At 33.3% G+C, this 22316-nt stretch overlaps 1 long non-coding RNA gene across 1 annotated transcript in view; it reads right to left on the minus strand.

The window, feature by feature from the left end:
- Window positions 1-224: 224 nt before the first annotated feature.
- Window positions 225-22316, minus strand: part of LOC135844188 (uncharacterized) — a 116015-nt gene continuing 93923 nt past the window's right edge. The window contains exon 9 of the long non-coding RNA XR_010558466.1: window positions 225-359. This is a non-coding gene — a long non-coding RNA (uncharacterized LOC135844188). The remainder of the gene's footprint in view (window positions 360-22316) is intronic.

A 22316-nucleotide genomic window follows, 5' to 3' on the forward strand; every position in this document is an offset into this window, starting at 1 on the left:
ATTCCAAGTTCGACGAGGATATGGCTAAAGGCAGATCGGTAATAGTACCCATGTATCTCAAATAAGCACCTGAAAAATAGTTACACCTTGTCGAGGGAATATTTTCTCAAAATTTGGTCCCTATAAACTACCCCTACCTCCACGATGACACATTCAGTACACAAAATACCAATAAATGATACGCAATAGCTGAAAAATTCAAATGATTATCCACATACCTTGAATTATTCTCCATTTGTTATCCGGCGATGATGTTTTCTCGTTCACACGAAGATATATTAAACAACAGATGTCGTTGCAATCGTCGAAATTAGTACAAAATCTGGAATACTTGACGTTGAAAACACATTTGAACATCTCTGAAAAAATAAAATTATCGAATTATTAGAAAAAAATAATTGGATAGGTGAGGTACGTACAAATAATTTACAATTCAATGCATACGATATTCAAAGAGGGCGAGGAGGAAGAGAAGAGGGGGGTAGGCATTTCACATAAAATCGTCTCGATGCAAAAATTAAAACATTAAATCTCATTTGGGTTTACAATTTTGAAAAAAAATAAATAAATTTCACTTCGAGATTTCAGGTTGAAAATTTTTCAAAAGACGAAAGTCTTACTCGTGTCATATATTTTGAGCAAAAATCAGACAATCAGTTTCATTGAACGATTTCTAGACCAAGACCTTCATTTTGGATGAAAAAGTCAACCAGAAAGAATTTTAACCCGTTTGCAGTCACTAAAAGTAAAATATATGCCCTCAAACAAGAACAATATTTTCAAAAAAATCGTAATTTTTTCGCTTCAACTCCTTACTCAACCTACTGCGAGAAAAAAACATGGCTCGTGTCTACAACATGGTTACTTTTGATGATACCTAATAGGTATGTATTGTACGTACATAATTTGAAAATATTTTCATCATGAATACGACAAGTTCATTAGGTAAGCTTATTTTGAAATTTTGCTTCTTTACATTTTCGCTTTTTTGAAGTATAGTTGGATTTCATGTGAAAATACTACCTAATTAGGTAGGTAGGTACTTGTTTTTCATTTCCCATGTCCAAAAATAATTTCTTCTAAAAAATCGAAAAATCAAAAAAATGTTCTTGTGCCTTTGCATGTGGACTCCTTCAAGTTGAAAAAATCAAGGAAATGCGAAAAAAACAACAAATTTCCAAATTTTTGCACTAGAATTCTTCTGAATAATCCCTTTTTCAAGACCCCTCAGGCCTCCACACATCCCCAGTCTCTCAAGCTTGTACTCCTGTTCTTTTTTTTCTTTTTTTTTTTGTATTAAAGAATTCCGAACATTTCTATAAACTTTAAAAACAATACATACAATGAAACCACAAATATCTCATTACTGGACCGAAATTTTCCCGAATAATCCACTTTTTACGAAAAAACCTCCCCCACTTCCCCAAGCTATTTAAATACCCTCGTATAAAGTCTCTCAATTTGGAAAAAATCGAGAAAATATTTTTATAAAAACAACAATTATTTACCTACCCAGAAAGTTTTCATTCCAGTGTCAAAATTCACATACCAGATACCTAAATAAACCTCTTTTCCAATGAAAACCCTTCTCCGGTCCCCAAAGCTATTTTTCTGCTCTTGTATGGAGCTCTGTAAAGAAAAAAAGAAAAAAAGTGTTGAAAGTTTCTATTTCTGCGTCAGAATATTTTTCTGAATAGCCCGGTTTTCAAGAGGTTCTCCAAACAATGCTGAATCTCAATTGTATAGAACTTCTTAAAATTGTGAGAAAAATGTTAAAAATTAAAATATATCAGAAGATTTTATAAAAATTTTTCATTCCTAGTCCATATAAATACCTAACCGCTTTTCAAAGAAAAAATTCCTTCAATGAGCTTTTCAAAGTTGGATAAAATAAAATTTAAAAAAATATTTTTCATCAAAGAAGGTTTGGGAGCCATTGGAAGGATTTCTGACGGAAATCAAAAATTTTCAAAATTTTTTACAGGCTTCAATTTTTTATTAGCTTTAGGGGGGGGGGGGGAAATAACATTGTTTGCGGACCGAGAAAGGTTTTTTCTTGAAAAGAGGATCATTTCGAAGAATTCTGACAGAGAAATGATAAATTTTCCCAAATTTTTATCTGTTTTGATTTTTTTTCAACTTAGGAGGCCAAAATGGCTTGGGAGACCGAGGAAGGTATATTGTTCTCGACAACGGGGTTTATTTAGAAGACTTTCATCATAGAAATATAAAATTTTTGGCTAAATAAAATATTGATGATGAAATTCCAAGTACATATGATTTTTTATGTTACTTCAAAGAAGGGTGAAGTAGAGTTTTTCCAAACCTAAAAATGAACTCAGAGCCGGCAAAAATTGATGATTAAGGAAGAAAGTGTGAGATAATGAAGTGAAATATCGTAAAATTAACAAAGATTCGCTTCGTGATCAAACCAATCAAGCATTTATTTAATTATTATATCTACATTAGGGTTATCGACTGGATTGCTCATCGAAATACAACCACTTTTAATTTTTGTATTCGTAGGCTTATCTACAGGTAGAATAGGTACCTACGTGTAAGCTGATAATTCGCAACGAATAGTACATCGTGTATCGAGTGGTTTTGTCCTATTCGAATTTCATTTCCGAACAAATTATCGAAAATATTGGTCAACATACATGCGATTTAGTTGCGTACCTATAAATATATCCAAAATCTTGTTTCATTCGCTTATTATTCCACAAACGCGTGTGATTTATTCGCGAGAAAATTAACTACACGAAATTGATTTGGACGAGTTGAGCTCGCAGCAAAGAAGAGAATACACAGCCTCCTCATCCTACCTCATATACCTACCTATCTACAAATTTGCACATCAAGTGCAAAACATGTGTCAATTAACGATTAACACAGCGTAGTACATACATAGGTACAGTAAGCTAATGTTACGATTGCGAGCAAGAGTAGGTAGGTATAGTATTTATGGTACAGCGTGGCTGGCTGGATGGCCTAAGCTGCATAAGTCAGCTGGTTATAAAATTGGATGAAAATTGCACGTTCTAGTAAATTGTCATTTAAAGTTTCGAAATAGAGGTAAAACGTTTTCATACACTTGAAAATTAATGAAACTCAAATTGCCAACATCGGCGGATACAAAATAAAGTGGATTAATTCGTGTGAAAGCGTTGTAATGTTTCGTATATTCGAGAGCAAGTGTATAACGTCCGCGTCCGGATTCGGTACCTATAGAGAGAGGCGTTTTCATCCAAACTTGTGGCCATCTTAAACTATACGAGAAAATTCCAGGCTGAAGTACGAGCAAAATCGTCGTTCAATTCGATTGATCCCTATTCCCTTATATGTAAATTTTTTCATTTTTAGAGCATATTTTCCATTTTTTAAGAACATGTGAAATTTTTTGAATTCAAATCTCAAGAATTTTTCATCCCTTCACCAAATAGAAATTAGGTATCAAAATTAAAAAATTGAAAAAAATCTAGCCCACAAAATTAATTTAACTCAAACTATCAAATTTTCAACTCCATTCAGCCAATCCTTCTTCAAATAAGTATACGTAAGTTATCATAAGCGAAATATTCATCTCCACTCTTTCGTATGTGTTTTTGTGCACCACACATGAACCGAACGAACCACCTACAATATATTACGAGTATGAAGGTAGCTCTGCCTATACGGATATATACGAGCCATAGCCACGTAGATATAGCATTTTACGCAACGGGTAATAACGCGAGATTATTTAACAGCATTTTCCGGATATTTTTCTGCCACTGAAATGATTCAGCTTTATTTTGACGGACATTATTTAAAAAGGGACAGAAAAGGTAAAAAGGTTTACATAAACTGACCCTGACAATGGTATTCGTAGTGCGAATGTGTTTTTAGGCTCCCTCGCCTCTCTTACTTTTTACAACTTTTCCTCATATGCGATAAACATTTTCCATATGGCGGTGCCTTTTTATTTGTCGCATTCTGCTCGTTATACGAGTACACATAGCTTTTACCACCAGCCGCCTTTGTCTAGGTGATATTTCCTTTGTATACGTACATCGTGCTCGGAATGTTTTTTTTTTCTTTTTTTACCTACTCCTGATTCTTGACCGATGCTGCGATGCTTGCGGCGTAAGTGAAAGTTATTACGTATTAATATGGTGTAAATTTTTTCATAAAAGGGATAATTGTTTTTCTTTTTCTGATTGAAATAATTATATTTGTTTGGATTATCGATTGGATTTTTTAAAAAAGCGATAAATGAATATAATTCTTATAGTTTGAGATTACATTTTTGATTCATTGATGGCAAGTTCCAAAATTGACTCCCTCCCTCCCTCCCTCACCCCCCCCCCCCCAAACATGAAAAAGTAAAAAATTGTCGAAATTAATTAGGTAAGAACACATTTATTCGTTGACATGAGAAACATAGAAGGAAATTAAATAAATTCGTCTACTTTTAATGAGAGAAGTAACTACTTAATTTAAATTTTAAAGCGAGAAATTTCAAAAATAAGTTATCAAAAAATCGCCACGAAAACTGAAAAAAATGAAAGATTTTAAGGGGAAAATAAAATTTTATTTTTTTCAACTTTTTAATCAATTTTGTAAAAAAAACAGGACTTTAGTTTGGCAAACTTTGAGACAAAACGAACTTTTTTTAGACAGGAAATGCAAAAATCGACGCTTGACGCTTTTATGGACTTTTGGTAAAAAAAAAAGTACAAATTTCTCAACAATTTTGCCAAACATTAAGACCATTTGACTATTTTATTGAAAAACTACTTTCTGAGAATTTTGACGAAAAAACATTACCACTTTTGGTCAACTCGCCAAAAATTTATACTCTCTAATAACTTTGGCAAAAAACGGAAAGTTGATAATTTTGGCAAAAACAGTGTAGGTACTTTTTTGAGCAATCTGAACAATAACAGGACTGTTTGACAGTTTTGACAAAAATGAATACTAAATTGTGTCCAAAATTGACACTTTTTGACAATTGTGCCAAAAATTGAGGCTTTTTGACAATTTGACATAAATGGATATTGGAAATTATGCCCAAAAATTGTCACCTTTAGGACAATTGTGCCCAAATTTGACACGTTTTGACAATAGTGCCAAAAATTGACGCGTTTTGACAATTTTGACGAAAATGAATACTTATTGACAATTATGCCAAAAACTGCCACCTTTATGACAATTGTGCCCAAATTTGACAATTTTTGACAATTGCGCCAAAAATTGACACGTTTTGACAATGTTGACAAAAATGAATACTTTTTGACAATTGTGCAAAAGAATTGACACTTTTTGACAACTGTGCCAAAAATTTACACTTTTTGACAATTTTGACAAAAATGGATACTTATTGACAATTGCGCCAAAAATTGACACGTTTTGACAATTGTGCAAAAAAATTGACACTTTTTGACAACTGTGCCAAAAATTTACACTTTTTGACAATTTTGACAAAAATGGATACTTATTGACAATTGCGCCAAAAATTGACACGTTTTGACAATTTTGACAAAAATTAATACTTTTTTGACAATTGTGCAAAAAATTGACACTTTTTGACAATTGTGCAAAAGAATTGACACTTTTTGACAACTGTGTCAAAAATTTACATTTTTTGAATTTTGACAATTTTGACAATTTTGACAAAAATGAATATCTACTTTTTGACAATTGTGCAAAAAAATTGACACTTTTTGACAATTGTGCAAAAGAATTGACACTTTTTGACAGCTGTGCCAAAAATTCACACTTTTTGACAATTTTGACAAAAATGGATACTTATTGACAATTGTCCCAAAAACTGGCACCTTTATGACAATTGTGTCCAAATTTGGCAATTTTTGACAATTGTGCCAAAAAATGACATTGTTTGACAATTTTGACAAAAAATGGATGCTTTTTGACAATTGTGCCCAAAATTGACACTTTTTGACAATTTTGACAAAAATTGATACTTGTTGACAATCGTGACAAAAACTCGAACCTTCTTAACAATTGTGCCAAAAATTGATGCTTTTTGACAACTATGCCAAAAACTGGCACCTTTATACTTAACAATTGTACCAACAATTGACACTTTTTGACAATTATTTTAACAAAAATAGATACTTGTTGACAATTATGCCAAAAAGTACATAGAACCTTTTTGACAGTTGTGCCCAAATGTGACAACTTTTTACAATTGTGCCAAAAATTGACACTTTTTAACAGAAGCAAATCTGAAAAATAACAGAACCTTATCAGCAAGTTTGACAAAAAAAAACAGGACTTTTGATTGGCAATTTTGAAACAAAAAGTGGACTTTTAAAATAAATTAGGCGAAAATCAGTTCATTTTATGGAAGGGGTGGGGGGGGGGTCATAAAATTATGGAGTTACAACTGTCGAGAATTACCGTGCCTCCAAAAAAGGAGTGACAAATTTGAAAATTTAAACCACTGCCCAGCAGAATAGGCGGGGAATATCTCAGTTTTCAGGTTTCCACAGAATAGAAAAAATTTCTTATGCGATGTATGTACGTCTACGTACCTAGTTTTTAGGACCTGGTAAACCTTTTCTGTATTTTCAGTTGCTATTAAAAATTCCAAAGCACTCTTGAAATTTTCATGATAGACAAATTTTTTAGTGTTTCAAACCTAAAAAAAAATTGGAACAAATTGAAAAAAAAATTCTAAAAAATGTTTTTTAAAATTGTCCAAAATTAATTTGAACCGAAATCGTGCTCGAAGTTGTGAATTTTTTCAACATAAAACTCAAACAGCTCAACTAGAATGTTGGTTTTTTTTGAAATTTTCAAGGATGGTAAACATGAACATTGTAAACTTTTGAAAACTTTTTTTTTCTAGATGTTTCGACTTGTTATAAATGTATAGTTCATCTTAATCAACTACCTAGCACAATATTCGACTCTTCATGAAATAGGTATTCTACGGTGGAAAGTTTCATACACCAAGGTTTTTTTTTTGAAGATTCTTCAATTATTTGCAATGAAAACATTCAATAAGAAACGCATTTTTCAACGCAGTAAATTATTATTTTTTTTTTTAAAGAAAGCAAAAAAAAATTCAACGAAAAATTGAAAATAAACAAATTTGTAGGGCATGAAATCTTTGATCATGAGAATTTCATTCATTTTCATCAAACATGTTTTATTATTGAGAAAACATATTTTGAGCAGAAACCAGAAATTTAAATCAAAATTTACGGTTTTGAATGGAAAAAACTACAAAAATTCTATTTTTTATTTTATAAAATTCGATTTTTGAGATACCTACATAAATCAAAAAAGGTCCTACTTTCAACTTTTGAGATATTGCGAATAAGAATTTATTCAGCTTGAATTTACAGATTGAACGCTTCAAAATTAGCGCACTTGCGGAGAAGAACTTAGTCATGTCCCTCCCCTCACCCCCCCACCCCACAAACACAAAAAAACAAAGATCTGGTTTTTTGAAAAATACTTAACGATATCAAATCGATTTTTTGTCACCCCTCCCCCTCACCATCCCTCTAAAAAAGGATGAAAAAGTTTAATTCCGGTAATTTTTCTAAATAAATTCCTCTCTCGTTTTGTTCGAGTCCTAAAACTAATGAATTTTCATAAAATCGTCAAAATATGATATCCAGGATTTTCAAAAAATTATCTGAAATTTCGACCTTTTTCATATTTTTTAACTCTTGTTTTTCCCCTTTCCTTGGAAAAATCTCGGAAACTTCTTTGCTTTTACAAAGTTTTAAAATGACAATAGCAAATAGAAGATTTGCAAGCAGCGATTGGAATTTGAGAAGTTCATGATAAAACTTTCAAGTGAAAGCACAACTTTAAATGTGAAAATTTGGAAAAAAAAGTACACGCGAATATTGTTTGATACTTTCTTTTTAACAAAGAATAGTTCATGATATGGGATCAAAGCATTCTTGAGGGCATGAAGGTCCTTCATTTCAATCAAAATTCTAAAAATTGTGTATCTCAATGTGAGTTCAATATTGGCTCATTTTTTAGATTCGATGAAAAATTGAGAATTAATGCTTGTAGACCTACTTAAATAATATACCTGTCGATTATTATAATTTGAAATCACTACGTTTGGATGTCAATTAATTTTTTGGATTTCAGCATCGAGTGCCTTTCTCTTCTGAATCTCTTTTTATTCAAAATGGCGAAAAGAAGCTGCGAGAGGATACTAAGGGTTGTTCTGAAAAATGAATTGATAGTGTAACTCTGCGCGACATCGATTTATTAGGAATTGATGGATTATTATCACCCCCTCACCCCCCCCCCACTTCCATTCAGTATTACCGACCAATTTTCCAATTTTCAAAGGAAAAATATACCTAATGGTATGAAGGTGACTAAAAATGGGAGAGGCTCTTCAAACTCTTTATGGGATATCAGCGGATCACGACATGCCTGAAAATTTGAAAATTTTTCATTTCTACTTGACAAGATATTGTATCATTTCAAAATAATTTTTAATCAATTCTGTTTTTTTTTCTAGTGGAACGCCGAAAATCTGAGAATATTGAAACCGAATGACACTCCAACAAATGTCCAAAATTATACAGAAACACAATAAATATCTTCAAGGCAAGTTTTAGGCTACGGACACGACATGAGCGTTGAGCGTTAGCGAGAGCGTTGGCAAAAATTTAAAAAACGTAATCTTAATGTTGGACGGTTTTGACGAGAATATTTCTGAGCGATGACACTCAACGCTCAGAAATATCAAACAATTTTGATATTTGAGCATAAGCGAGAGCGGCAAACGAATTTTGAAAATTTGAAAACGCTCACGCTGACGCTCAACGCTCATGTCATGTCCGTAGCCTTATAGACATTCTAAAATTTAAAATGAGCATGAGGAATAATTGAAATCAAAAAACCGTCAAGTTTGATACAAAAATGCTTAAAATTTCAAATTGTAGGAGGCATGGAAACGACTGGAAAATGCTTAATATTTCAATTCCCCACTCCCCTCTCTCCTTGTCCACAAAACATCAAAACAACATAAGGTAGGATAGGATACGATAGGCCTAGAATGATGCTGCTTCTAAAATTTCGCTGCATAAAAAAAGAATAGAAAATTCGCAGGCCTGTCTCGAATTGAAAATCAATTTCCATCCTCAGCAAACCATCATTATTATGTATCTTCAAAATAGAAAAAAATTCAAAAAAGGATAAGTAAACACAAGCTAAGGCACCAAGCATCTCATACATATATAGAAACAACGACAAAACCCACGCAGCTGTACAAAATCTCCTTACAACAGCACACAAAACAAACCCTCGGTCGCCAAAAATGGTCACTCTATAACCGAACCCACCGCTGGTAAAATTCATTTCTACACGCTGCAGATTGCTGCGAAAGTCGTAGTCGTCGAAAATCTCGAGTACCTAGCTATTCAGCTTGAGCGAGTAGGTACTTGGAGTTTCGGGTCACGTCGGAGAGAGCAAAAGCTCGATCAATACTTATCGTCTTCGCTTATAAGAAACGGAATTTTTCTTAGAAAGCTGCAGCGAAGGGAGGAATAGTAGTGGGGTTTCCGTTTAAGGGAACTTTCTGCGGTTTCCATAGCAACTTAAGATGGCCGAGTGCTCGAAGGGCTTTAAACATCGGACGTTTTGTTGATTTATTTGAGTATACGGTACCCTTTAACCGTTGACGATATTAATGAAAGTTTCGTACAAATCAATGACGCCAGTGTCCAAATACCACCATATACTATACGAGTACAAATAACTACCTCATTAAATTACACACTATAAACCGGACCGTGTTGGATATAGTCTATAATATAATACTCGTATCGCATTCCGTGCCACGACGACGACGAGCACGATACATATTATATTATATTATATTAAGAAGAAATAAATTTTCTTCGCTTTAATTATGGTACTACACCGCGTACCTTGCGGGGCGTTCATTAAATTTCCATTTTTTTGGCACGAAATTAAAGACGACGAGCTCGAAAGGGTGTTTCCTTTTTCGCAGCAGCATTGGATAAAATTAACGTACTCGTATATAAAAATCACTCGATATTCGACGGATTATATAATTAAGGAATGATACAGGAAAGAGGATAAAAATATAGATAGGGACAACATCAACATCGCATCGAAGCAACAATTCTCACACCGGACAACGTACAGTAGTTCAAAAGGTGAATGGAAAAAAAAGAAGGATTAGATTAGGTATGCGAAGAGTGAAAAAAAAAGGTCATCCAGTCAGGTGATATTCACCTGGGAATATTCGGTTTAAAAAAGATGATGCTGATGTTCTGGACCAGTCATCTCGTAACCGAATTCATTAAATGCTAACAGGTTAACAACATATTACGCAGAGTAAACCACTGACCACTCTGTTGTAGCCACCCTATTTAGGGATGGAAAAAAATTAAATCGTAAATCATCGGTAAGGTAATTGTCCCGTTTCGAGAAACCGGATTTCGCCGCGTTAAAAAAGGTGTATTTGTATTATACTCGTACTACACTTTATTTTTCATTCTATAAACCGTGCTGGTGAAAAATTAAATCATTCTGTATGTAGTGCCGAGTGCTTATGATATAAACAAGTGCTTCGAATTTATATTTGTGTTTATGCTCGATAAAAAGAGTATAAACAAACTTAAATGTGGTGTAATTTTTCCAAGTGTTGGACGTTTTTACATAAGCGGGTGTTTGAGTTTGAAAAAATTTTTTTTTTCATTGTGTAATTTGAAAAGAATTCTTCTGATTGCTGGAGCAGAGTGTTGTTCAATCATCAGTAAATCTATTGGTAAGCGTCGACGAAAATTTGAATATTTCATTTAAATTTGAGTCAAGTTAACTCAGAAGGCATTGCTTACTTAATTTACATACGAGGAAAACCTAAATTGCTAAAAAAAAGTTGAGGGCAAGATAAAAAAAAACATGGAACGACATTCAAAATAGGTACCCAAAATGCAAAGTTTTAGGCTATGGATACCAATTTTTGAAAATTTCAATTTTGCCAACGAAAAATAATAATAATCAAAATTTAATTAAATTAGGCAGAAATCTAATATTGGTTCGGGTAATTGTTGATTTCTTCAATGAACAGAAGACAAATGACTATTTCAAAACATTTAGGATTTCTAAAAGACTCTCTGGATTTTTTAGGTTTTGAAAAATTCTGCCATAAGAGCTCAAGGTCAACCCCTAAAATCTCACAATCAGCATACTCCAGACAGTTTGAATCGATTCGAGCACATTTTTTTCAAATTAATCGCAGGTTATTTGAAATATGAAAAATGAAAAGAATAATGTTATACCTGGCATTATGGATTTCAAAACACTTCCTCGAAAATCAAGAAATTTGATGCAGAAAAAAATTAAATTCAGACCGTAAATTATTAAATGGTTGCTTAGTGAAATATTTTTGAATGTTTCTTTGATTTTTCTTGCAATAAATTAAATTTTTATCCTCACGTATGAACTTACAGTCCAAATTTTAGACCCATTTTGACACAGACATCAGAAGATGAAACCCAAGGACGGTGACAGGGGGCAGATTGCCCCCCCCTCCGGGCATCTAGAAAGTTGGAAAAGTTGTCGTTTGTGGTAGAAGTTGGCAAAGTTGACATTTTACCAAAACCAACTGCATAAATCTAGACAAATCAAAATACGATAAATGATTCAAAATTGTTAGCCTATAAGGATTTCCAACTGTTCAGAACAAATTTAAAATGCCAACAGTTGAGTGAAATTTTTCAGATACTTTAAAAATTGACTGTCTACAAAAAACAGCAAATTTTTAAATTTTGACGACGAGAGTGAAATTTTCAAAAACACTTGAATGATTGAAAGCAAAAATTGACAAATTGCATGGATTTGACGAGTTACTTATCTACTTACCTACGCGAAAATGTTCGAAAAAAAACTGAGAAATTGACCATCAAAGTAGGGAAATTTCTTGACTTGAAAGAAGTTTTATAAAAAATGAATGAATTCAAAAAAATCGTCAAATGTTGAAGCAGAAAAATTTATATCAATATTCAAACGTTTTTAAAATTCCAATGAAAGAAAAATTGACTTGTGCTCATTTTAAAAAACACCAAGCCTAACGTATTACTTTCTGAATTATATAAATCTTCGAAATCTTCTATCCTTGCTTCGCTCGGATCGGTTTTGCTTTTCTTATTCTAGATTGAAATTTCAAAAAAAAAAAAAGACCTGGCATTGAGATTCAAAAAAATATTGAACACAATTTTCGGTATCAGAATTGAAGCCAAAAAATATGGACCAAACTCCTCCATGAAAAACAACACCAAAAACACTTTTTTTTTACATAATTATCTCAATAAGAATTTTCGAAAGTTTTGTGCCTGATCTCTTTTTTTTTCAAAATCGAAACAGGTAGGTAAGTATAATAAAAAAATATAGGGAATTTAAATTTTAAAATTTTGAAACCAAAAAAATTTAGGGTGAACTCCTTATATAGGTACATAAAAAATATAGTTTTTTTCACTTCTCGAAATAAGAATTTTCAGTCGGTTTTTCACTGACTCACTTCACTTGAGTCAATTCGTTTTTCTTTTCCAAAATTAAAAAACAAAAATTTTAGTGAATGAAGTTGGAAATTATCGGTAACAAGAGTTGGCATTTTTATCGATTTACCCCCCCCCCCCCCTCTTTAAAAAAAAAAAAAACACTTCAGCTTCTCAATTTCAAGTAAATTTTTAAATTTTTGGTGAAATTTTGAAAATCAAATTTTTACCAAAATGGGAAAACTCCCAAATATTTTGAAAATTGAAACTTCCGCCAAATTTTACCGGATAAAATTGTAAAGCAAAAATTTACTCAATGCAAATAAATTTGATTTTGGAAAAAATGGTGGTTAGGTAATTGGTCAAGCAAGGTCACCAACAAACATCAATGGCGTTTTTCAAGGCTTGTTTTCAAAAATAAAATTTTGAAAACACTTTCCGCGAACTCCAAAATGGATGGAAATCGTCTCCCATTATCTCATAAGGAAACCTCTTGAGGTGTCACACTCCGATTTGAACGAGACTGCGATTTTTGAAAAGAGCATAGTCTAAAACCCCCAAAACCAAATCTTCAGCTGCCCAAATTCATTTTTCGATTTTTGGCGAATTTTTGAAACTTCAAAATTGACTGTTTCTGAGGATTTATACTTTTTTTTAAAAAAGTACGTACTTGATCAATGAAAATGGTCAAAATATTAATTACCCAAATCCAAATTTCACCATTTCCAGCCATTCTGGAGCCTCCAGCGCGATTTTCCAATTTCTCCAGAATTTTGAATTAGCTATCTTTTGATTTGTTGGATTTTTTAGTTTTGAAAAAAGCTGGTCAAAAAACAACTCTTGGGGCGTCACTCCCAAAATCGGCTCAAATGTAGATAAACTCGGTATAACAATACACAACTCGATTTTTAGCTGCCCAACTTCATGTTCACGCCTTCTGGAGCAAATTCAATATTCTGGAGAAATTGAAAAATCGCGCTGGAGGCTCCAGAATGGCTGGAAATGGTGAAATTGGGATTTGGGTAATTAATATTAGTTTTGGGACTTATTTTGACCATTTTCATTGATCAAATACGTACTTTTTTTTAAAAAAAAGCATAAATCCCCAGAAACAGTCAATTTTGAATTTTCAAAAATTCGCCAAAAATCGAAAAATGAACTTGGGCAGCTGAAAATTTGGTTTTGGGGGTATTAGACTAGGCTTTTTCCAAAAATCGCGGTCCCGTTCAAATCGGAGTGTGACACAATTTTCAAAAATCGTCTTCAAAACTGCTCAAAAATCGTCTTCAAAACTGCTCAAAAATTGATTCGAAACCGATTCTGATCGGTTTATGATTGGGGAGGGAGGTTCGAAAATATGGCATTTAAATCAAATTTCAGCTTTTGAAGTCAGTTCGGTGAAAATTTTCAAAAATTTACCAAAAAACAAAAAATGCTCTCTTAAAGAGGAATCGGCGTTCAAAAATCTACTGGAGGCCCCAGAACTATTCAAAATGAATCGAAACAATTGTTGATCGATTCGAGGGGAGGGGGGAGTACATTGAAAATTGGCTACGTACCAAATTTCAGCTTCATAGTTCAATATTGTGAAATTAGGTGCCATTTTTTTGGTCGTTGAGTCCAATTTCAAATAATCGAGAAAAATAGCAGAAAAATAGCCAAGAACTTACCAATCCCATCAGTAGGTACCAATTTTTTCGGTGTTTGTAAAAATTAGCGTAAAAATGAACAAAAAAATTGGCACCACTGCGTTCCAGAATATTCCCCCAGTTTCAGGAATGATACTTTTCGACATTTTGGAATAATTGGTGCGAGATATTCAAGAAGAAAAACTTTTCAAAACACAAATTTATTCAAAGATAAGCGATTTTCAAATTTTCAATTGCTCAGTAGGCCCCTAAAAGTGGTGGTGGATTTTAACAGCAACAGCATATAGATTGAAACAGAATCTCAATACTTTCTTTTGGGACTGGACCAATTCCATTTTTCCCAAAACAGGTTGGGTAAGGGGCTTGACTGAAAAAAAACATGATTTTTCGAAAATTCATCCTCTTTGAGAATCCATAAATATCCCCTTCAAAGGCACTTCCGGTGTCAACAATTTTTCTGAATCATTTTCAACTCAAAATAAAGATTTCCACCGCATTTGGTCAAAATTCTCCAACATTTTTTTTTCGCAATCCACTTAAATAAATAGATAGACTTCCAATAGGTAAATTCAAATCAAATTTTAACGAATGTTTTGAAGCGCAGCAACGTAAGCTGAAAATCTTTTCTTGTAAAAATCTTTATACAGGTATCAAAAAAAATATCTACCCCATTCAACTCAAGTAAACCCAACCCCCAACCCACCAGTCGAGTGTAAAAAAAATCTATCGCATTCACCGCTAAACAGATAGGTACATACAATAAAAATCTATGCAAAGAACGACGAATTTGAAGAATTTTCAATTTTCAAACAATATCGCATTACCGTCGATAAAATTGAACAATTTTACGTGAAAGAATTTCCTCATGTAACGAAAGAACCCTAATACCAGGTGTAACTTCAATCGAGCTAAAAAGAAAGTACTCGCGTACACTTTACCTATACCTTTTGAAACTACTCGTACCTACGAATTCGAGCATTATAAACTTCATTCAAAAGGACACACAGCGTAGATTCGGTCAAGTCCCGCACACGAATAGAGTCGTGTTTTTTTTTCTTTTACAGAATAAGCTATTTTCAAGAGGTATTCAAGCAAAAGGAAACGGATTTAATAGTATTAGAGAAAATGAATAAAAAAGGAAATACGAAATTTCAGCAGGATTTACTTAGGAAATTGAGTTTACTACTACGTTCGAATAAGAGGCGAAACGAATATAGAAACGCAGTTTACTGAAAACAGGAACAGATAATACAATCACCTAGAGTTTTACAGCGCTCAATTAAGTCCCATTCTATGGCGAATGTTGCTGATTAATTTTCCAAAACTGAAAACGGCGGCGCCCTGAAAAGCAGACTTTTACTCATCGTATGTATAATCGCTCGTGTTTTTCTTTGAATGAGAGATACGGTACCTTTTTCGACGAGATACAAGTTCTTTTTAGAATGTACCTACGTATTCTTAGCTGATCATATTGCGGCTAACGTATACCTAGACCTACCTAGTATTACCTACCTATACCAACGTGTACATTTGGGATTGCGTTCTTGTGTCTGTTAGTTGCAAGTTACCTCTTTACTTGTGATAGGAAGTATGTGTATGAGTAGCTAGATGTTGTAGACGAATTATCTTAATTAAATTTATCGATGCGGTACGTCTAAATGTATGCATTAGGTTACGAGACTAGTTTCGTCTGTGTTTAGATAAAGGAGAAGTTGAGAAAGAGATGAAAATGAAGAGAAAAATGTGCCAAAGAATAATTGTACGAATTTGTTGATTATATGTACGTATCACTACAACAATGTTACCCGAATACATTTATCACAATTGGCTTCTAGGTTCAAACCCACAAAAGCCATATCGATAACTAGTAAATATGTATGTAGGTTTGTTGGACATATTCGTCCTATATACTTTATGGATCAAACTCTGATAAAAGAACCACCATTTCTTACGAGTAAGTAAGTACCTACATACTTTCACACATTGAACGTGATAATATTCATTAATAATTGTGGAAGTACACAATTAATCACGAGTGAAACTGTAACTTGTAAGCTTTACCTAATTCCGTAAAATAGAACACTAATATAGTAAGCAATGTTTGCATAAGGGTAGAAGATAGACGTACCTACTGCGAGTATATACGTGGAACGTACGGATAACATTTTAAGGGCGTTATTCGTTGCTGTTGCTGTGTAAGTAAGGTAGGGTACCTAGTTGAAACAAGAAAAATACCCTAGCTTGCATGTGTCCGCAAGGGTTTTATTTTAAATTACGCGTTATTGAAGCCAGAAATTAACGATTATTAAAAGCGGTCTCGCCACGTCGCCGAGTGTTTTTATCTGTTTATTTCTTGGGAAAACTTTTTAATTTGTGTACTTTAGATTACGTATATAGTGCGAATGCGCTGCTGAAAAGATTTATAAAATGCTTTTTTGTATATGAGCAGAAGATGAATAGAATCAATCGACGGGTATTGTTTTCGCCTAAATGAATACCTGTTGTGTTTTTTTTGAGAGGAAATTTGGCGTTTTTGATAATCATAGAACAGAATTTCTTTAGACAAAAAACACTACTTTTTTCATCACCTTTCTTCAAATAAATTTTTAGAAATCCCTCCACTCGACTCACCTCCCTACACACACACAAAATTAACAAAATCAAATTTTTCACAGGAAATTTTTCAAAAAAAAATGAAATTGGAAAAAAATTTGTATACTTAGGGGTACGAAGTATTCTTTAATTTCAATCAATTTTTTCAATAATTTTAAGATTTTTGTCACGTTTTTTCATTTTTTTACCACCTTTTTGACTAAATTTACTACTCACTTTTTCACTGCTCTCACTACCCACTTTTAAAATCACAATTTTTTCACTACTTTCACTATTCTGTAAGATAGGTAGTAGTTACCCTGCACTTTGAAAAAAAAAATGAAGCTAAAATTAATTTGGACGGTTTTTAGACCACTTTTTAGAAAATCTGAAATTTCCCAAATACACTCGAAAGCTCTAGAACAGCCTGAAACCACCTTCAATCAACTCAGCATATTAAAAGTGGGGTATAAGTAAATTTTAATTCAACAACTCAATTGGGTAAAATGTTGTGGAAATTTAAGTATTCAAAAATCTGCTAGGGTGCTCTACAACTACCACTCAAAATGGTTCGAAACCGTTTCCAATCGATTTGGAGGGTCGAAAACAGGGCACACGCCGAATTTCAGCCTTCTCGGTCTACCTACTTGGTGAAATTTTAATTTTTTCCCCATTTTTGACCTAACAAGGGAACCTCTTGAGGTGTCCGCCTCCGATTTGAAAGGGACCGCGATTTTTGGAAAGAGCATGTTCTAAAACCCCCAAATCCAAATTTTCAGGTGCCCACAAGTTCATTTTTTGATTTTTGGCGAATTTTTGAAAATCCAAAATTTACTATTTTGGTGATTTATGCTTTTTTTTTAAAAGTACGTACTTGATCGGTAAAAATGTTCAAAATAAGTCCCAAAACTGATATTAACCCCCCAAATCCAAATTTCGCCATTTCCGGCTATTCTGGAGCCTCCAGCGCTATTTTTCAATTTCTCCAGAATTTTGAATTTGCTCCAGAAGGCGTGAATATGAAGTTGGGCAGCTAAAAATCGAGTTGTATGTTATACCCGACCTGTTTAACGAATTTATCCACATTTGAGCAGATTCTGGAGCGGACACCTCAAGAGTGGTTTTTTGACCAGCTTTTTTCATAATAAAAATATCCAAAAATTAAAAGGAGGCCCAAGAAAGGCTGGAAATGGCGAAATTTGCTCTCGTGCGGTTAATTAATGACAAAATACAGCGACTCGCGCAAATTTCAAAAATTTTCTCACAAACGAGAAATTTTTGATTTTTGGATATTTTTATTTTGAGAAAAAGCTGGTCAAAAAACCGCTCTTGAGGTGTCCGCTCCAGAATCGGCTCAAATGTGGATAAATGCGTGAAACAGGTCGAGTATAACATACAACTCGATTTTCAGCTGCCCAACTTCATATTCACGCCTTTTGGAGCAAATTGAAGATTCCGGAGAAATTGAAAAATCGCACTGGAGCCTCCAGAATGGCTGAAAATGACGAAACTCGGCCTCAGGGGGTTTGTTGTGTTCGAAATACAGCGATTCGCGCAAATTTCGACAATTTCCTTGCAAACGGTTAAATTTTGATTTTTTTGGATTTCTTATAATGAAAGAAGCTGGTAAAAAACCACTCTTGAGGTGTCCCCTCCAGAATCGGCTCAAATGTGAATAAATTCGGTAAACAGATCGAGTATAACACCCAACTCGATTTTTAGCTGCCCAACTTCATATTCACGCCTTCTGGAGCAAATTGAAAATTCTGGAGAAATTGAAAAATAGCGCTGGAGGCTCCAAAATGGCTGGAAATGGCGAAATTTTGATTTGGGGGGTTAATATCAGTTTTAGGACTTATTTTGAACATTTTTACTGATCAAGTACGAAAGTATAAATCACCAAAATAGTCAATTTTCGATTTTCAAAAATTTGCCAAAAATCGAAAAATGAACTTGGGCAGCTGAAACTTTGGAGTAGGGGGTTTTAGAACATGCTCTTTCCAAAAAATCGCGGTCCCGTTCAAATCGGAGGCGGACACCTCAAGAGGTTCCCTTGTAAGCTTGATTTTTTAAAAATTCATTAAAAATCAAAATTGTTTGTGAACTCAAAAATTTGGTTCACTGTTTCCAAATTCGCGTACCTATTCGGAAAATCATATCATCTCGATTCAAACCCGATGGAAAATTATTTCAGCTGATTTTCAAATTCCGTGATTTTAGAATTTTTTCTTGATTTGCCAGTGCAAATGGAAGGTCACAGCCGTCACAGGTGGTGTATAGAAGTGACTTACGTAACTTTTCTCATAAGGATTATAAAATTACTTACTTATTCTCATACTCGAGTTCATACTTATTCTATCATTTTTGGAAGGAAATTTGTACTCACCTGAAACAAAGGGAAAATTAGGTGGATTAGTTAGTTATAAAATTATTGATCAATCAACAGATACATTATGAAATAATAATGTTCGAAGGCCAAAGTAAAAATTCTGACGATCTCAACGTTTAATAAAGAGCCAGAAATGTCTATTCACAAATAAAGTATCATAAAAATTGTAAAATTGACTGTGAAAATCACTTAAAAATAGGTATCAAAAATTGATGAACCCTCAGAATACGTTAAAATTTGAGAAAATGTCTCATTTGGGTAAAATTTTGCACAGACTGTTAAGATTATTGAAAAATACCCAGAATTAATCGGAAATTCTCGAAATTAGATGATGGTTCGTCAAAACTACAGAAAGTGTCATGAAATTTGTCAAATTGACCCCCCCCCCCCTCCAACAATCATTGAAAATTACCAGAAGTTGGAAGTTGAATTCATGGTATCAAACGGTTTTTTTTTGAAAAAAAAAATCACTATTTTTTTCACTAATACTCTTTTTCAACCAAATTTTCAGAAAGCTCTCCACCCGCCTCCCCCCCCCCCAAACACACAAAAAAAGTTACAAAGTCAAATTTTTCACAGAAAAATTTTCAAACAAACTGAAATTGGAAGGAAATTTGTATTATGAAGTATTTTTTAATTTCAAACAAAATTATTTTAAAAAAAAAACAAATGAACGCATTAGTGAATTTTGACTCAATTTACTAAATTTTTTTCATTTCCTTCACCACCCATTTTTAAAAATCACTAAGTACTTTTTCACTCCTTCATTTCACAACCTGTTACTTAAGTAAATACACTGTAATTGGAATACGAATCGACTCATTTTTTTGATTTTTTATTTACTCGCACCTGGGGTACTTATTAATTGAAAATTTTAAGGCCACTTTTTTGAAAAATTGCTTTTTTGCATTTTTTTTGTATAATATCTGATGAGTAAATGAAAAAGAAAGAATCAAAATCCGATTAAAAATAGACATGTGTAACAAAATTTGATAAGAGTATTTTATAATAGTCCTGTTGAGATAACCAACCCATTTTAAGAATTCGACACGAGACGAGAAATTTGTTTGCTTTATGTTATTGAGAATGTATTCGAAATATTTCCATCCTTCCCCCCCCCCCTTTCAAAGAACAAGATCAGCAGATTTTGACCAAATTCAGTACAAACCTTCTAATTACTGAAACAGGAGGAATATATTGTGTTTTGGAACGGACGGGTGCCAATTGTTGGATCATTATTTCCGATTGCAGAAATTGCAGAAAAATAGCCGAAGTTATGAAAATCATCATTTTAATTTCGAAATTTCAAAACATTGTGTTTTCACCTATCAAAATACGAATTTTCGAAAGCTTTTGCTCTTGTTAGGTTCGAACTAATATGTTCTCTTCCACAAAATAAAAAATTCCATGTTTGAGGCTTCTGAAAATTGAACATAAAAACTAAAAATATTTATCTAGTATTTATTTATGTTCTTCGCTATAGAAATACTCGAGATCCGAGAACCTACAGCTATAGCTAACAAAATCTTAACAATACCTAATACGCCATCGCCAATTCTATTCCGTACTTAAATAATACGAATTAATCGAACATAGATAGTATAAAAATCATCGAGCAAGGACTTTGTTTAACTCACTCAAAGGTTCGCCTTTTCACCATTGAATACCTATACGAGATACGCTATAGGTAGATAGGTATACTGGTATAGTATAGGTATCTGGTATATATAGAGAGAAGATATTCGCGAGCAAAAACAAAGTAATACAGTTCATTATTTGCAAATATATATATATTGTATATAAGTCGGATATCCTGTACTGACAAATACCTCCGAATTTGTAAGTATATAAAGGCTGAAATTAGAAACAGCGAAAGAACCTTTTGGGTACGTAAATAGACCTTTGCTCCTATCGCACAATAGGTATATATACGAACCTATTCCCGAAACAAAAGCTCTTTTCTCAGAGCCTTTGTCGAAAATCTAATTTATCAGTTTCACAAGCAAAACCGGAAACCTCCTCTAGCTTCTTAGTACTTACCACAAACTCAAAATTGAAACCCCCTTCTTCGGCCTTTCATCCTCTTAAATTTCACCGAAGTGAATACGAAATCCCTTTCTGATATAGACTGTCTTTGTGAATTACTTATATCTAAACTATATACCGCGAAACTTTACCTTCTGCTTCGCATTTTCCGAAAGCCTATTGGTATTTACGCAACGAACCGCAGGATAACCTGCTAGAGAATTATGGAAAACCAAATTTACGTACGTATACCTACCTACCTACTTACTATACTTGGTCCTGGTCGTCGTCGTCGTTTTGTTGTACGACGCCGGACGGCGGACGCCCTACCACCGACGCCGACCATGTTAATAGGTAGGCAAGGCGTGGTATACAATAAGTACCTACATATAATAAAATGTTCGGAAATTATTTTATTTCGTTTCAAATTTATTGTTTGTATACCTAAGTATTCAAGTAAGTACCTATAATTTGTTTTTATTTACGTGATTAATTTTGTTTTTTTTAGAAAGTACAATAATAATTGGAAAGCTACAAATTGTCGAACTCGAACTGAAGACATTCCCACAACAAACGTACCGAAGTCGAAAAATGAATTAAAAAAAATATCGGTGAGCTTCTAATTTTTTTATTCTTTAAGAATACGAATATTTTCCCACGATTTTATCATTTCAACTGAAGATCATTACAAGTTTAGCACATGACAATAGGAATAATTGCACCCCTCCCCCCTAACCCTGATCCTCTGGAACAACTTTCTTCTCAAAGGGGACATCCTAAGGAATATTTTAAAGCAAACTTGCCAGAAAAAAATTGGCCTTACAAACAAAATGGCGGCCATTTTGACTGACAGGTCAGCCGAAACCGCAGATGTTGCTTTCCAACATTGGACTCGGATCGAAAGAGTCTGCAAAAATTCATCTCCAGCAAAAATTTCAAGAGCTAAAGTGCATTTTTCGATTTTTGATAAATTTTTGAAAATCAAACTTAAGCCAAAAATGAGAGAAAAAAAATCAAAGTTTTACCAAATGCGCCTAGAAAGCTGAAATTTAGGATAAGCTCTATTTTCGACCTACCAAATCGATTAGAAATTTTTAAAACTTGAAATTTCCATCTTTCTTATGGAATTTTAACCCAATTTCA

This window comes from Planococcus citri, chromosome 4, assembly GCF_950023065.1.
Source record: "Planococcus citri chromosome 4, ihPlaCitr1.1, whole genome shotgun sequence".
In the NCBI taxonomy this organism is placed as follows: domain Eukaryota; kingdom Metazoa; phylum Arthropoda; class Insecta; order Hemiptera; family Pseudococcidae; genus Planococcus; species Planococcus citri.